Below are 12,015 nucleotides of genomic sequence, written 5' to 3' on the forward strand. Positions count from 1 at the left end.
AAACCTCCCTCAGTCAGACTGAACAGAAACTGAACTGACTGCTGCAGCTGGAAGCTACTGATACAGTTCACTGAGGACACACACACACACACACACACACACACACACACACACACACACAAACACACATACACTCGTTTTAAAAGCTTCTTATATCTTTCAACAATCACAGATGACATCAGTTCATCTACTTAAATATATTATACAACATTAAACTTGATGCAAAGTACAACAACATCATAATTATAAAACTCCTGACTGAGGAAACAGCCTCAGTTTAATTTACACAGTGATAAATGATCTGATAATACAGAGATATGTTTTTTTTTTGTATTTTTATAGTTTAATAATTTCATTATAGACGTTAGTTCAGATTCAGAACCACATTAAGACCGTTCAGTTTGCTTCTCTTATTCAGCAGCTGTTGAACAATGTCACCTCCCTTGTGTTTGGAAAAACCTGTCACAGTTGTAGTAAAGTGGACCCAAGTGAAAACAGGAGAGTTCAGTGATGTAATAATAAAATGTGATGAAGTGATGTAATGTGAGTAACCCCACCAGGAGCAGACAACGAACCAGACTAGTCGACCTCACAGAGTCCAGACAAACAGTCTCAACTCTGAGAAGTGGAGCTCTGAGGACAAAGTGAAAGAGAAGAAACAAGGAGGAGCTGGAATAAAACCATAAAGAAGTAGTGATAAGATCATCTGACAGAGAGTTTGTATCACGTTCTTGATGAGCTGGAGCAGAGCAGGTGAGGGAGTGGGAGGAGCAAAACAAAACCAGGTGGAAATGAAGGGAAGACAGAACAAAGGGAGTTAGAGAGAGAGAGAGGACAGACTGAGGACTGGACAGAGACACATGTTACAGCAGGTTTAAAATGTACAGTTTCTGTTTTACAACACATTAATATGTATTTAATAATTTAGTTTTTAAAATATGTTGGTGATAGAAGAAGTTAGATCACTTTTCACCAACCATTTAAATCCCATCATGATTCCAGGTCCTGTAGTTGAAACTCAAGTTCATCTAAAGAACCTTTGACCTTGTTCATACTGGATCAAAGCTATTTAAACAATATCAGAACCAAACTAATGATTTCCAAAATTTCTGACTCTTCACGTGTCACAAACATCATTCAGGTATTTTCCATCCTCAGCCTCAGCATACACTCACATTTTCACATCTTTACTTGGTGAAATCTCATGTTTGAAAATACTTGAACTTGTCAAACCTGCATCACTCTTGATGTCTCTAATAACTAGTCCTGTGTCCTGTCTCATTAACCCTTCACCTCTGTTTCATGTTTTACAGACTCATCAGGGGAAAAAGTCCTGACTCAGTCTCCTGGATCTGAATCAGTTTCTTCAGGACAGTCTGTCTCTATCACATGGAAAGTGTGTCCAGATACAAGTTACTGTTTCAGCTGGTTCCTTCAGAAACCTGGAGAAAACACTTGATTTACTGTGAAACAAGCTTCAGTGTGTAATAAACAGCTGAAATATGAAATGGACAATTTATCACAGAGGAAAGTTACAAAGACATCTCAGTCCTAAAATTGAAACCACGTGGAAACTGAATCTTTAATGTCTTCAACTTTAAAAAACATCAACAACACAACAAACTAAGTAAAATGTAAATATGTAAAAGAGACAAAGTGCTGAGTTTAGACTGAACACAGGAGAAGAAGAAAACCAGTAACAGAGTCACAGTGTACCAGGTGCTGACTGGAAACACTGGTCCTGGGTGGTCTCACAGAGTCCAGCTTCCTCCAGCGGCCTGCAGGGAGCCTCAGGGTGCTGCTCCAGTCACTCACACATTGTTTCACTTCCCTTTTCATGCAAATCAGAACAACGTCAATCATCAGTTTAGCTGCTCTGTGACTCTGAAACAAACAAACTTGTGTTTGTGATTTAGTTTTAGTTCAGATAAAAAGTAAAAAAGTAACAGGAGCTTAAAACATTTAGAATTTATTATTTAACTTGATTTTATTAGTGTGTGCTGTTAATTATTGATCTAAGATATAGTGTGAAGAAAAAAAATCAAACTGGTTCAAAGTTAGCAAAATTGTGTAAAATATGTTTCTAAAAATTTCTATTTAATATTCTTAAATAACTGAATCCTCCATTAAACATCATCATCACCATCATCATGGTATTGATCCAAGTCCCTATTGGAGTGGGTCAGAGCATTTCCATAGAGACACTTTGCATCAGCAGCACCATGCTCCAGTGCTCTGGGAGAGTTTATAGTCCTGAGACTTGAAGCCTGGATGACTGACAGCTGTCCTTCATGACAACAGAAGACACAGAAATCCTCCTCATCCAAAACATGACTCTGATCTCCGTCCTCATCTGGACTCTCCTCTGCTGCTGCTTCACAGGTAAAGTCCAGAGAATCCAACTCCTCTCCTCTATCAACATGTGTCCCTCTGAAATGAAGCCCACAAAACCATGATGCTGCTGCTTTATGTTGTTGTCTCTGTATCCTCAGAGTCCAGAGGTCAGGTCACAGTGACTCAGCCTGGAGCAGTGAGAACTGATCTGGGAGGAACCGTCAACATCAACTGCAGAGTCAGTCTTGAAGTTGATAATGATTGCCGTCTAAATACTAACAGCCCGTACAAACCTTGTTTTTCATGGTACAAACAGAGAAATGGTGAAACTCCTAAATTGCTCATTTACTTGGCTGACCAGAGAGCATCTGGGATTTCGAGTCATTTTTCAGCCAGTGGATCAAGGGCCGACTTCACTCTGACCATCAGTGGAGTCCAGACTGAAGATGCAGCAGTTTATTACTGTCTCGGTGGCAAAACTATCAACAGTCAGTATGTGTTGACACAGTGAAAAGTGGTCGTACAAAAACCTCCCTCAGTCAGACTGAACAGAAACTGAACTGACTGCTGCAGCTGGAAGCTACTGATACAGTTCACTGAGGACACACACACACACACACACACACACACCAGTACATGTCCATGTATATAAAGTATTTCTCACTTTGAACTTGAAAAAAAAAAAAAAAAACACATTAATTCAACATCATGTGTCAGTAAACATACTGTACTGTACATACAATTTAACATGCAAGTAAGATGCTACAAGTTTGGTGCCTATTTCTTGGCAGTTTCTCCCATTCCTATTTGCAGTACCTCTCAGGTTCCATCTGGTTTGATGGGGAGCATCGTTCCACAGCCATTTTCTGATCTCTCCAGAGAAATCAGGTTCAAATCCAGGTTCTGGCTGGACCACTAAAGGACATTCCCAGAGTGGTCCTCTAGCCACTTCTATGTTATCTTGGCTGTGTGCTTAGGGTAGTTGTCCTGTTGAAAGATGAACTGTCACACAAGTCTGATGTCCAGAGCACTCTGAAACAGGTTTTCATCAACAACATCTTTGTATATTGCTGCATTCATATTCCCCTCAATCCTGATTAGTCTTCCAGTTCTTGCTGCTGAACAACATCCCCATAGCATTCTGCTGCCATAACGATGCTTATCAGGTGTCACAGTGTTGGGGTCAGACTCCATAAATAGACATGACTCAAAAGACAGGATGAGTTAAGAGGGTTTATTACAAAAGATAATTAAAAATTAATGTGAGGAGGTCCGGTGATGACACAGCGGAAGAGAGGTGACTTCGGATGTGATTGGAGGTCTAGGAGAGGAGACAGGGTTAGTCAGAGTAACACAGTAGAATGCCGATTGATAAAGAGTAGATGACCTATGAGTGAGAGCAGCGAGGTGAACTGGGAAGTGAGGAGATGGCGAGATGATCCGGGAGTGGTGTAGGTGAAAGGTCAATGACCAATAGCCAAGACGGCCGGTGCAGTAAGAGTGCCACGTCAACACAGAAACACCAACAATTCAATATCCATGATCCAACTCTCAGCGAAAAGACAGGGTCAGTCAGGGGTCATACACAGAAAAGGCTGATCCAACAGGTGATAGGTAGGACGGATCTAACAGCAGAGTAGAGGAGATGGTCTGAGGTCCAAACAGAGACGGAGTAGGGTAAAGGACTGGAAGGAGGAACAGGTCCAGTACGGATAGGAAGGGAAACAAATCAGGTTAGAACACACTCACAGAACCAAGAGTTTTTCCTCTCCACTGTTGTCTAAAGCTGCTCGAATGGGATTGTTGAGTTTTCTGTATCATTTTTTGTATAATTATTCTCTGTAAGGTCTTAAACCTTAAACACTGTAAAGTGACTTGAGATAACGTCTGTTGTGAATTGATGCTATACGAATAAAACTGAATTGAATTGAACCAGAGGTTCAGGCAGAGAAAGATCCAGGTGATCCAGAATGTGGTTCCTATCCTGGGAAGACAGAATAAGGAAGAGCACAGCTCAGGTAGGATATAACTCACGGTACTGGAGGTTTAGGAAGAGGCAGGTCAAATTTGGGGGGAGGCAGGGTTCATATCAGATAAGCAGTCCGAAGATAAAGGCTGGATAGTCTTGCTCTCAGGTCAATGTGAGACTATCTGGCAAAAAGGAAGACTGACAGACCTGCTAATAAAAGGACAGGAGAGACACAGGTGAAGACAATGTTCAATCAACAGGTCACCTGACAGAGGAGGAAGAGAAAACAAGGAACAGGCCAAACCAAGAAATCAGGGGCAGAGAGGCAGGAGGAGCTGGAATCATGACAACAGGATTCACCAGAGCTCAAGTTTGAGTGTCATAGCAAAGTCTGTAAAGACTAATGTATTTGTAATTCTTTTGTTTTTTAAATTTTTAATTAATTTGAAAATATTTCTAACGAACCTCTTTGAGAGTATATGAAGTGTTTTAAGATTTTTGAGGAAAACAATAAATTTAATCTATTTTGAAATAAGACTTCTAATTATAAGAACTTGAGATGAATGATCTAGTTAAAACTATTTGTACATATACATATACTGTCAGTACTAAAACAAATACAGGAACATGTTTTCACAAACATGAGACTCAAAGTCAACAAATACATAGAAACTGAACAATCATTGTGACCTTGGAAACATCAGCTGACTAAACTGTTTCTCCACAGAGTTCATCCTCTTCTTGTTGAGGAGTTTTCAGATGGAGTCAGCCGGTTCTCACTGAATGGTGAACGTTCAAAATCTCATTCCTCTGAGTATTTCTGGGAGTTCTTCTTCACAGTGGTCTGAACATTGAAATATTAACTGGGTCAAACTCTGTCTGCTGAAAATGATCATGTTGTTTGATCAGAAGCTTCAAAGCAGCTGCTGATGTGTTGCTGACAGCTCCAGTTGACTGACTGTGTGTGTTTGCATATGTGTCCTGCCTCTCTGCTCCCAGCTGTTAAGAGACCAGTGTTGATCAGTGTCTGTCCAGGTCTTTCAGAGACACTGACACAGCGGCAGCACAGTGATGATGTCTCTGACTCTACTGCTGGCCACCCTGGGGCTCCTTGTTCAGGGTGAGACTCTCTTGTGAAAACTGGGCTTCAGGATGGAACCAGGTTCACCACAATGATGTTCTGCTATGATGGAGAACCAGTGGAACCAGCAGCATTGACCTTCTTCCATCTCTTGTCCATGTTAAACTAATGATCCTCTTGTGTTTGGATGTTGATCATCTTTGTCCAAACTGGATTTGTCTCAATAACCCTTCTCCTCTGTTTCATGGTTTCCAGGTTCATCAGGACAAGTCACAGTGACTCAGACTTCTGGATCCACATCTGTAGTTCCAGGACAAAGAGTTGAAATCAGTTGTAAAGTTAGTCCTGGTACTGGCTACTGTTTCCAGTGGTACAGTCAGAAACCAGGAGAAGCTCCTAAACTCCTCATTTCCTGCTCTACAACCCGTCAGTCTGGAGTTTCAGATCGTTTCAGTGGAAGAAAATCAGGGAACACGGACTTCACTCTGACCATCAGTGGAGTCCAGACTGAAGATGCAGCAGTTTATTACTGTCAGAGTTTTCATGTTATCAACAGTCAGTATGTGTTGACACAGTGAAAAGTGGTCGTACAAAAACCTCCCTCAGTCAGACTGAACAGAAACTGAACTGACTGCTGCAGCTGGAAGCTACTGATACAGTTCACTGAGGACACACACACACACACACACACACACACACACACACACACACACACACACACACACACACACACACACACATACACACACTTGTTTTTAAAGCTTCTTATATCTGTCAACAATCACAGATGGCATAATTTCATCTACTTAAATATATTATACAACATTAAACTTAATGCAAAGTACAACAACATCATAATTATAAAACTCCTGACTGAGGAAACAGCCTCAGTTTCCTTTACACAATTATAAATGATCTGATGATCCAGAAAAATGTTGTTATATGTATATTTTTATAGTTTAATAATTTAATTATAGACGTTAGTTCAGATCCAGAACCACATTAAAACCGTTCAGTTTGCTTTTCTTTTCAGCAGCTGTTAAACAATGTCACCTCCCTTGTGTTTGGAAAAACCTGTCACAGTTGTAGTAAAGTGGACCCAAGTGAAAACAGGAGAGTTCAGTGATGTAATAATAAAATGTGATGAAGTGATGTAATGTGAGTAACCCCACCAGGAGCAGACAACGAACCAGACTAGTCGACCTCACAGAGTCCAGACAAACAGTCTCAACTCTGAGAAGTGGAGCTCTGAGGACAAAGTGAAAGAGAAGAAACAAGGAGGAGCTGGAATAAAACCATAAAGAAGTAGTGATAAGATCATCTGACAGAGAGTTTGTATCACGTTCTTGATGAGCTGGAGCAGAGCAGGTGAGGGAGTGGGAGGAGCAAAACAAAACCAGGTGGAAATGAAGGGAAGACAGAACAAAGGGAGTCAGAGAGAGAGAGAGGACAGACTGAGGACTGGACAGAGACACATGTTACAGCAGGTTTAAAATGTACAGTTTCTGTTTTACAACACATTAATATGTATTTAATAATTTAGTTTTTAAAATATGTTGGTGATAGAAGAAGTTAGATCACTTTTCACCAACCATTTAAATCCCATCATGATTCCAGGTCCTGTAGTTAAAACTCAAGTTAATCTAAAGAACCTTTGACCTTGTTCATACTGGATCAGAGCTATTTAAACAATATCAGAACCAAACTAATGATTTCCAAAATTTCTGACTCTTCACGTGTCACAAACATCGTTCAGGTATTTTCCATCCTCAGCCTCAGCATCCACTCACATTTTCACATCTTTACTTGCTAAAATCTCATGTTTAAAAATACTTGAACTTGTCAAATCTGTATCACTCTTGATGTCTCTAATAACTTGTCCTGTGTCCTGTCTCATTAACCCTTCACCTCTGTTTCATGTTTTACAGACTCATCAGGGGAAAAAGTCCTGACTCAGTCTCCTGGATCTGAATCAGTTTCTTCAGGACAGTCTGTCTCTATCACATGGAAAGTTTGTCCAGATACAAGTTACTGTTTCAGCTGGTTCCTTCAGAAACCTGGAGAAAACACTTTATTTACTGTGAAACAAGCTTCAGTGTGTAATAAACAGCTGAAATATGAAATGGACAATTTATCACAGAGAAAAGTTACAAAGACATCTCAGTCCTGAAAATGAAACCACGTGGAAACTGAATCTTTAATGTCTTCAACTTTAAAAACATCAACAACACAACAAACTAAGTAAAATGTAAATATGTAAAAGAGACAAAGTGCTGAGTTTAGACTGAGCACAGGAGAAGAAGAAAACCAGTAACAGAGTCACAGTGTACCAGGTGCTGACTGGAAACACTGGTCCTGGGTGGTCTCACAGAGTCCAGCTTCCTCCACCGGCCTGCAGGGAGCCTCAGGGTGCTGCTCCAGTCACTCACACATTGTTTCACTTCCCTTTTCATGCAAATCAGAACAACGTCAATCATCAGTTTAGCTGCTCTGTGACTCTGAAACAAACAAACTTGTGTTTGTGATTTAGTTTTAATTAAAATGAAAAGTGAAAAAAGTGACAAGAGCTTAAATATTTAGAATTTATTATTTCACTTTACTTTATTATTGTGTGCTGTTAATTATTGATCTAAGATATAGTGTGAAGAAAAAAAATCAAACTGGTTCAAAGTTAGCAAAATTGTGTAAAATATGTTTCTAAAAATTTCTATTTAATATTCTTAAATAACTGAATCCTCCATTAAACATCATCATCACCATCATCATGGTATTGATCCAAGTCCCTATTGGAGTGGGTCAGAACATTTCCATAGAGCCACTTTGCATCAGCAGCACCATGCTCCAGTGCTCTGGGAGAGTTTATAGTCCTGAGACTTGAACCCTGGATGACTGACAGCTGTCCTTCATGACAACAGAAGACACAGAAATCCTCCTCATCCACAACATGACTCTGATCTCCGTCCTCATCTGGACTCTCCTCTGCTGCTGCTTCACAGGTAAAGTCCAGAGAATCCAACTCCTCTCCTCTATCAACATGTGTCCCTCTGAAATGAAGCCCACAAAACCATGATGCTGCTGCTTTATGTTGTTGTCTCTGTATCCTCAGAGTCCAGAGGTCAGGTCACAGTGACTCAGCCTGGAGCAGTGACAACTGATCTGGGAGGAACCGTCAACATCAACTGTAGAGTCAGTCAGGATGTTTATTTTTATACCAACAATCACTATTTACACTGGTACCAACAGATAGATGGAGAAACTCCTAAACTCATCATTTACTTAACTCACCGACGAGCATCAGGGATTCCAGGTCATTTTTCAGGCAGTGGATCAAACTCTGACTTCACTCTGACCATCAGTGGAGTCCAGACTGAAGATGCAGCAGTTTATTACTGTCAGAGTTATCATGATATCAACAGTCAGCATGTGTTCACACAGTGAAAAGTGGTTGTACAAAAACCTCCCTCAGTCAGACTGAACAGAAACTGAACTGACTGCTGCAGCTGGAAGCTACTGCAGAGACTGATTCAAGATTCATAAAACTTTATTAATCCCAGAGGGAAATTGTTTTGCCTCATTACCATCGTTCTCAACACAGACAGAAAGAAAAGGAACCACAACCAGGAAAGATCCAACACCAACATAAATACACATAACCAATAACATCAATACAGAAAAACTCAATATATATACAGAATATGTAAAATATATATATATATACCTTATGTTGATTGACAGCAAGTATATGACACAACTATCATTTCCCCCACCCCTTACAGAGGGGGGAGGATTGTACAGATTGATGGCCACAGGTAGAAAGGACCTCCTGTGGCGCTCAGTGGAGCTTTTAATCAAAAGTCTTTGGCTGTTGTGTCTTTCAGATGAGTAAAAGTATGAATCCAAAAGTAAAACTCTCTCGAACAACATGATCTGAGAGGGTATAAGTTCATTTAAATAAACTAGTTATTTATTGACATAAAAAAAAAAAAATTGAATTGAATTTTAACAACAATTTCCAAAGTTGTATTAGAAAGAAAAGTATTTTAAAATGAACCAGTTAGAAAACAAACGAACCAAAGTAAACATGTAAACTGTGGACGCCTGGTTGGTGAGAACATATACACTGAAACAGATGCAGTCTCATAATAGTGACTGATGAGTATTGACAATCTACATGTATGATGAACCAGGCCTGTTCTTAATAGAAGTATTTATGTGTCTTTTCTCTTAAATAAAATGAAACTCTTTGACACACAAAAGTTAATGATCATGTAAAAACTGTCTTTTCATTGTTTGATGAGAGGTCCAAGAGCTCTTTACTTTAACATTTATCTCCTTGGTTTAGGTCATTTACTTTGTTCCTCTCTTGTGAGTTGTTTTGGATAAAATCATCTTCAAAGGACTAAATGTAAATGATGACATGTCATTGAGATCAAAGGAACAGCACTAGAGTGGTTTAAATCGTATCTATCAGATAGATTTCAGTTTGTACACGTTAATGATGAGTCTTGCATGCACAGCAAAGTCAGCTATGGAGTTCCACAGGGATCTGTGCTTGGACCGATTCTTTTCACTTTATATATGTCCCCTTTAGGCAATATTATTAGGAAACACACTATAAATTTCCATTGTTATGCAGATGATACCCAGCTATATTTATCTATGAAACCAGGAGAAACAAATCAATTAGTCAAACTTCAGGAATGCTTAAAAGACATAAAGACCTGGATGTCCTCCAATTTCCTTCTCCTAAATCCGGACAAGAAAGAGGTTATACTGTTTGTGTGAAGGAACGGACTGACACGGAGTAAACAGGTACGTACAAAAGGAACCATTTATTAACAAAAGGAAGGGACACGGGGAAACCAAACAAACACTAACAAAGTATCAACACAAAAGACCCAAAACCACGGTGGATAAGAACTAACAAAAACCAGGAACAGACAGACCAAGCATCAACCTAAAACAACGCAGGAATGCAGGTAAAATATAAAATAACTAAACACACAAATAACTGACTAACTTAACACAGGACTACACAGCACAAAACCGACAGACTAAAAAATACAAAGTAACAAAAGAAAACTACTGTCGAGGGCAAGGCAACACAGGAGCAAACGCCAAAACCAAAAATACAAAGTGACAACAGAATATCACTGCAGTGGCAGGCAAACAAAACTCACATGTGGGGAAACAGTCCAACAAACAAAAGAGGAACCTGACGGACGAACAAGAGTTGCTGAGGATGCAGAGGACCCTATACAACATGACATGACACATAACACAACATGACGAACCAGCAGGGAAGAAAGGACTGAGGGAAGCTTATAAAACAAAAGGGGAACACAGGTGAAACCAATCAGTCAATCAAGGGTCCATGGGTTGAGTGGAGGTGGAGGTGCAGGAATGGAGAAAACAAACAGAAGGGGGAGACAAAAACGTCCAAACAGGCAGGTATGAGGCCTGAATCCTGACAGTTTGGGCCTAAAAATCTCAGAGACACTATGTCTAAACACATTCTCACCATTGATGACTTAGTTCTGGCCTCAAGTAATACTGTAAGAAACCTCTGAGTTATCTTTGATCAGGATATCTCCTTCACTTCATACATCAAAGAAATCTCTAGAACTGCCTTTTTTCACCTAATAAACATTGTTAAAATTAGGAGCATCCTGTCCCAAAGTGATGCTGAAAAACTAGTCCATGCATTTGTTACTTCCAGACTGGACTATTGTAATTCATTATTAATAGTTTGTCCCAATAACTCATTAAAGAGCCTCCAGTTAATCCAAAATGCTGCAGCCAGAGTTCTGACTGGAATTAGCAAGAGAGATCATATTTCTCCAACGTTAGCTTCTCTCCATTGGCTCCCTGTTAAATCCAGAATTGAATTTAAAATTCTTCTCCTAACTTATAAATCCCTTAATAATCAGGCTCCATCTTATCTTAAAGAACTCATAGTTCCATATCTTCCAAGCAGAACTCTCTGTTCTCAGACTGCAGGTTTACTTGTGGTTCCTAGAGTTTCCAAATGTAGAATGGGAGGCAGAGCCTTTAGCTACCAAGCTCCTCTCCTGTGGAACCAGCTCCCAGTTCAGGTTCTGGAGGCAGACACCCTCTCTACATTTAAGACTAGACTTAAAACTTTCCTTTTTTATAAAGCTTATAGTTAGAGATGGATCAGGTGACTCTGAACCATCTCTTAGTTATGCTGATATAGCTTAGTCTGCTGGGGGACCTCTACTGATAAACTGAGCTCCTCTCCTCTCTCTTTCTCCTTGTATCAATGCAAATGCCACCATTGCATGTCATTAACTTTGTGTCTTCTCTCTCCTGTAGTTGTGTTTCCTCCTCTCTGTCTCCCTCTCTCTGTACTTTTCTGCAGGTATCCTCGGCCTGGAGCTGTACATCTCCAGAATCCAGTTCATCTGCCCAATGTTCTTGCTGCTTGTTGTTGTCTTTATTGCCTGCTGTTCTTTTCTCTCTTCTCTTTCCACTCACCCTAACCGGTCGAGGCAGATGGCCGCCCACTATGAGCCTGGTTCTGCTGGAGGTTTCTTCCTCTAAAGGGAGTTTTTCCTCTCCACTGTTGCCTAAAGCTTGCTCAAATGGGATTGTTGGGTTTTCTCTATAA

The sequence above is a fragment of the Anabas testudineus genome, chromosome 11, assembly GCF_900324465.2.
Source record: "Anabas testudineus chromosome 11, fAnaTes1.2, whole genome shotgun sequence".
NCBI lineage: Eukaryota > Metazoa > Chordata > Actinopteri > Anabantiformes > Anabantidae > Anabas > Anabas testudineus.